Source organism: Sorex araneus, chromosome 1 (genome assembly GCF_027595985.1).
Source record: "Sorex araneus isolate mSorAra2 chromosome 1, mSorAra2.pri, whole genome shotgun sequence".
NCBI classification, from domain to species: domain Eukaryota; kingdom Metazoa; phylum Chordata; class Mammalia; order Eulipotyphla; family Soricidae; genus Sorex; species Sorex araneus.
Genome location: NC_073302.1, coordinates 441,795,856 through 441,801,855, shown reverse-complemented (window position 1 = coordinate 441,801,855; position 6,000 = coordinate 441,795,856).

Here is a 6,000-nt window from a genome sequence, read left to right as displayed (position 1 = left end):
TGTAAAACGATTATTCTTAGAGGCTGGGGAGATAGTGGTGTGTCCAAGGCACGTGGCTGAGCTGAATCCAACCCCGTATGTTCCCCACAACCCCCCAGGAGCACAGAGTCAGGAGCAGGCCTTGAGCGCCACTGCTATGGCACCAAAACAAAAGATGAGTTTTCATGTTCTAAAACTTGTTGGGTTTCTATTATCATTCCTGTTCCCAAGAGCAAAGTTGCATATATTAGTCCCTTACCTAGGCCTGTGAGGCAGTCTAGGACAGCTTGCAGTCAGAGGGATCTGCTAAGGATTGCAGGAAAACAGGCCGCAGATGATTCAACTTCTGTTGGTCACGGTCCAATTTCTTTTAATTAAAAAAAAATTGTGGGCCACACCTGGCGGTGCTCAGGACTTACTCCTGGCTCTGTGCTCAAGCATTGCTCGGGGGGTGGGGGTGGGGGTGGGGGGGACGGTTGGGGACCGTAAGCAGTGCTGAGGTCTCGGGGAAACACCCTACCTGCTGGCATGTCCAAATTTGAAACGGTCTCACTAAAGAATAAACCCAATTTCCTGCGAATGAGGTTTCCCCCTTTCACCAGAACACCCGAGGGAGAGTCAGGAAAAATTGGGTTCTTTTATTTATAATTATTTAGTTAATATTGTTCTTTTGGCTGGAGAGACAGTTCAGTGGGGAGGGCGTTTGCACAAGGCCTACCCAGGTTTGATCCCTGGTATCCCATAAGGACCCCCCCCCAGCACTGCCAGGAATGACCCCTGAGTGCAGAGCCAGGAGTAATCCCTGAGCGTTACTGGGAGTGACCCACTATCACCGTCACTGTCACTGTCATTCCCTTGCTCATCCATTTGCTTGAGCGGGTGCCAGTAACGTCTCCATTGTGAGACTTGTTGTTACTGTTTTTGGCATATTGAATACCCCACGGGAGCTTGCCAGGCTCTGCCGTAGGGGGTGGGATACTCTCGGTAGCTTGCTGGGCTCTCGGAGAGGGCGGGAGGAATCGAACTTGAGTCAGCCGCATGCAAGGCAAATGCCCTACCTGCTGTGATATCGCTCCAGCCCCCCAAAAGCTAAAAAATAAAATAAAATAATTAAACATAGTGTTCTTGGTGCTGGAGCGATAGCATAGCGGGTAGGGCGTTTGCCTTGCACACGGCCAACCCAGGTTTGATTCCCAGCATCCCATATGGTCCCCTGAGCACCGCCAGGGGTAATTCCTGAGTGCAGAGCCAGGAGTGACCCCTGTGCATCGCCGGGTGTGACCCAAAAAGCAATATATAGATATATATGTATATATACATACACACACATATACATATATATATATTCTTTCATCAATACACTCTCACTGGTGATTCATGACAAAGTCAGGACGGAGGGGGGATCGGACAGAAGTTTACTGTGTCCTGCTGTGGGAACTTCCGGCCCCTGCAGCGTGAAGGTGAATGAGGGCGAGTTTCGGGGACGGGAGGCTCCGGAGGCCGCGCGGGGGCAGTGTCGCCGGGAGAAACGTGTCCTGGGGCCCAGGAAGGCGCCGGAGCCGGGGATGCTGCGTCGGGAAAGCCTCGCACCCCTGCTGGAGGCCAGGACACCGGGCAAAATTGCACAAGCGCCTCAAGAGAAGTGGCGCTGGGAGCGACTCGTGGAAACCTCAGCGCACGGAAAGGTGACACGGAGATCCGCTGGGAACAGCCCCGAGCGCAGAGATCGAAAGTGCTGGAAGAGGAGTTGAACTGGAAGGATCAAAAGTCCAAGCGCCAGTAGAAACGTTTGCAAGAGGACGGGGGACAATTGCGCAAGCCCCGGTGTAATGATCCCAACGGCCTCCAGAGGGCGCCACCGTGGTCCTGGTTTCCCAAGATGGTTCCAAGCAATCTCCTGAGAAGTCTTTGCATGTTTTTTTTTTCTATTTCACTTTTTTTTTTTTTATTACTTTATTGAATCACTGTGAGATAGTTACAAGCTTTCATGTTTGGGTTACAATCACACAACGATCAAACACCCATCCCTTCACCAGTGCACAGTGCACATTCCCCACCACTAATATCCCCGGTATATAGCCCCCCCTTACTCACCCTCCCCCTGCCTCCTTGGCAGACAATATTCCCCATACTCTCTCTCTACTTTTGGGCATTATGGCTTGCAACACAGACACTGAGAGGTCATCATCTTTGGTCCCTTATCTACTTTCGGCACGCATCTCCCATCCCGACTGGTTCCTCCAGCTATCATTTTCTTAGTGATCCCTTCTCTATTCCATCTGCCTTCTCCCCTCCACTCATGAAGCAGGCTTCCAGTTATGGGGAAATCCCCCTGGCCCTTGTATCTACTGTCCTTGGGTGTCAGCCTCATGTGATGTTATCCTATACTCCACAAATGAGTGCAGTCCTTCTATGTCTGTTCCTCTCTTTCTGACTCATTTCACTTAGCATGATACTCTCCATGTCGATCCACTTATAAACAAATTTCATGACTTCATCTCTCCTAACAGCTGCATAGTAGATGCCTGCTTTCAGGATGTCAACGCACCACTGAAAAAAGCTGAAGGGATTTTAAGAGGCGAGGAGCACTTGATGACATACAGCTTTGTGTGTGTTTGTACATTCGGAGGCCAAAGAGGAGATAAAAGAATGTTCCTTTACGCAAAAATCGGTGCTAATAGCCATTCATTATCCACCAGCTCTCTGAAAGGTCATTGTATTTCACAACAATCTGTTAAGGTATGACTTGGCATGTGAAGAGTCGGACTACAGAGGGGTTTAAATATTTACCCCAGATTACCAACAAAAGTTTCATTTTAGACAGAATGTCAACTTGAAGAATTTTAATGCATATTGATCATTTTAGAGGGAGCTAAGATGAAAAGGTGGATGGGTGTAATAAAATAGGGGGGGGGACTGGATTAGATTTAGAATCATGGGCTGGAGCAATAGCACAGTGGGTAGTGCATTTGCCTTGCATGCGGCCAACCCGGATTCAATTCCTCTGTCTCTCGAAGAAAGACTGGCAAGCTACGGAGAGTATCCCTCCTGTACAGCAGAGCCTGGCAAGCTACCCATGGCATATTCAATATGCCAAAAGCAGCAACAACAAGTCTTACAATGAAGACATTACCGGTGCCCGCTCGAGCAAATCAATGAGCAACGGGATGGCAGTGATACAGTGATTCTACTATAGACTCCAGGTCTCCGGGTAACTACATATTCAGCTCTATTTTGAAGTCCAAAAGCAATCAAAAAGTTAAAAGAGAATGGCAGGAAGAGAAAAGAGGAAGCTTTGTGTTCCCAATTGGGAAAAGATTTTGGAACACATGGAAAGGATGGAAAGAGGAATGACTGCATGTATGTAAGGAATACTGTGAGAAAAGGTGGGAGTATTGAGGGACCGTGGGAGCTGGAAAGCTAAGTGGGGTGCAGCCATGAAAAGGTTTGTTGCCTGGCAGAAAATGAGAAGAGTTCGCTTTACCTACTGCTGGTGGGAACGCCATCTGGTTCAGCCTCTATGGAAATCAACAAGGAGACCTATCCAAAAAACAGGAACAGAACTCCCATATCATCCAGGGATACCACTTCTTGGCATCTATCCGCCAAACAGAAAAACATTAATTTGAAAGGACATCACTGTAGCACTCTCATCTCGTTCATCGATTTGCTTGAGTGGGCACCAGTAACGTCTCCATTCGTCCTAGCCCTGAGATTTTAGCAGCTTCTCTTGAAATGATATACGCACTACTAATGTTCATTGTTGCTTCGTACAATAGCCAGATATGGAAACAGCCCAAATGCTCAACTACAGATGAATGGATAAGAAGCTGTGGTATGTATACACAATGGAATACTATGCAGCTCTAAGAAAGAACAAAATCATGCAATTTGCCTCAACATGAATCGAATTAGAGGATATCATGGTGAGTGAAGTCAGTCAGAAGGAAAAAGATAAAGACAGAATGATCTTCTCATCTGTGAGACTTCAGGATACACAAAATAGCAACAAAGGGCCGAAGACAGCATGGTGGGAAAACTTATCCACACAACTGAGATGGGGGGTAGGGGAGTCTTGGGAGGGAGAGGTCTTGGGGACTTTGTGAGAGGGAGATATATTTCTATACCGGTTAGAAATGTGTATAGACTTGGCATTAGGTGCATGAGAAAACATTATTAACAGCATTGCAAACCACAGAATCCCAGTAAAATTCAGAAGGAAGAAGAAGTAAAGGAAGAAGAAGAAAAGGAAGAAGAAGAAAGGAGAAGAAGGGAGGAGAAGAAAGAAGGAGGAGAAGAAGGGAGAAGAAGAAGGAGGGAGGGGGAGGAGCGGGTGGAGGAGGGAGGAGGGAGGAGAAGGAAGGAGAAGGAGGAGGAGGAAGAGGAGAAGGAGAAGGAGGTGGAGGAGGAGGAGGAGGAGGAGGAGGAGAAGGAGAAGGAGAAGGAGAAGGAGAAGGAGAAGGAGAAGGAGAAGAAGGAGAAGGAGAAGGAGAAGAAGGATTGAGACAGCCCAGCCTGATATGGTTCTTGCAGACAGATTGAGACAGATTGTGCATGAGGGGGCTGGTCCATGAGGGGGCTGGTCCCAGCGGCAAGTTCTTTAAGGATCCAGGAACGAGAAGCTGAGTCTCAGAGTGAGTGGTGGAAGAAGGGGGCACGATCCACGTGCGCAGAAGCCGGGGAGGGCGGGGAGAGGAGAGTGACTGTGGGCCCAGGTGCAGAGGGTGGGCAGCGGGAGACAGAATTTGCAGAGCACAGATCCGAGGAGCTGATTTCCGCTTCAGTCTCTCGTCTCATCGCTCTGTCTTCACACTTTGTCTCTTGGACTCCTTTTGCCCATCAAGATGCCTCAAGGACCTCCTGCAGTTCCCATCCTTGTGTCCACATACTCCGTGGTTGCTTCCGGTGCCCTTTGACCCTCTGCTGTTCTGTGTCCTCTTCCATCAAACTCTGGCCCACGCTGGCTAGAGAGACATATGTCTCCCCACTGGACACCCCTCTGCCTGCCAGGGTCCCAGATTGTCTCTTAGATGCCCCCCTCTGAGCTCCCAGATTAAGCAACGTTGAGTGATTCCAAGTGTTACAACTTGCCTACTTGGTTATTGCACCTGGGCGCTCACCATTCATTTCGTGACGCCTATTATGTTGCTTCCTATACTTCTTAATTACTTGAATGGGGGAAATCACGCCCAGTGAATGAAAATAAAATGTCACGAAACCAAAGTAAAGGACTCTTGCTGAGTGTTTGAAAACAGTTTTTACACGTTACTTTCCCTTGGCTTCCAACAGGAGAGCCCAGCCATCTCCCGCCTTCTCTCCTTCCTTTGTTGATGACAGTATTGTTTCATGGAGTATTGTTTTATTATTGTATAACTGTATTATTTATAATAATAATAAATTATAATAATAATTATAATATAATACTTATAATACAATTATAATAATAATTGTATTATTTCATGGAGTATCAAACAGTATTGTTTCCCAGTCTCTTAGCACACATTCCGTAACTTAGTTCCCTTGCCCCAAATCTACATAACATCTAAATACACACACTCATATGCACACACAAACACATCATGTACATACTGTACACACACACACACATACACACACACACAGAGCACACACTCCTCAATCTCTCGCTGCCCTGTGCCTTGCTGTCAAGAAGGGCACCTCCATGCTGCAAAAGTCCCTGCCCTCAGCCTGTGTGTTGCTCCACTGCGTTTTGCTCCAGCCAAGCTCAGTTCTGACACTCAAACCTGCTTACTAATAATTTTACCAGTGTAATAATTTTACTAATAATTTAAAAATTATTAGTCAAAACATTATTTACTAATAATTTTACTGTGCTGAAAAATAGCACAGAGGGTTAGCGCTGGCCTTGCACACAGCTGACTTTGTTAGATCCTGGCACCCCCAAGTGAGTCTCTGAGCACTGCCAGAAGTGATCCTTGAGCACAGAGCTGGGAGTAAGCCCTGAGCACTGTTGGGTGTGGCTCAAACAGCCCTCCCAAATAC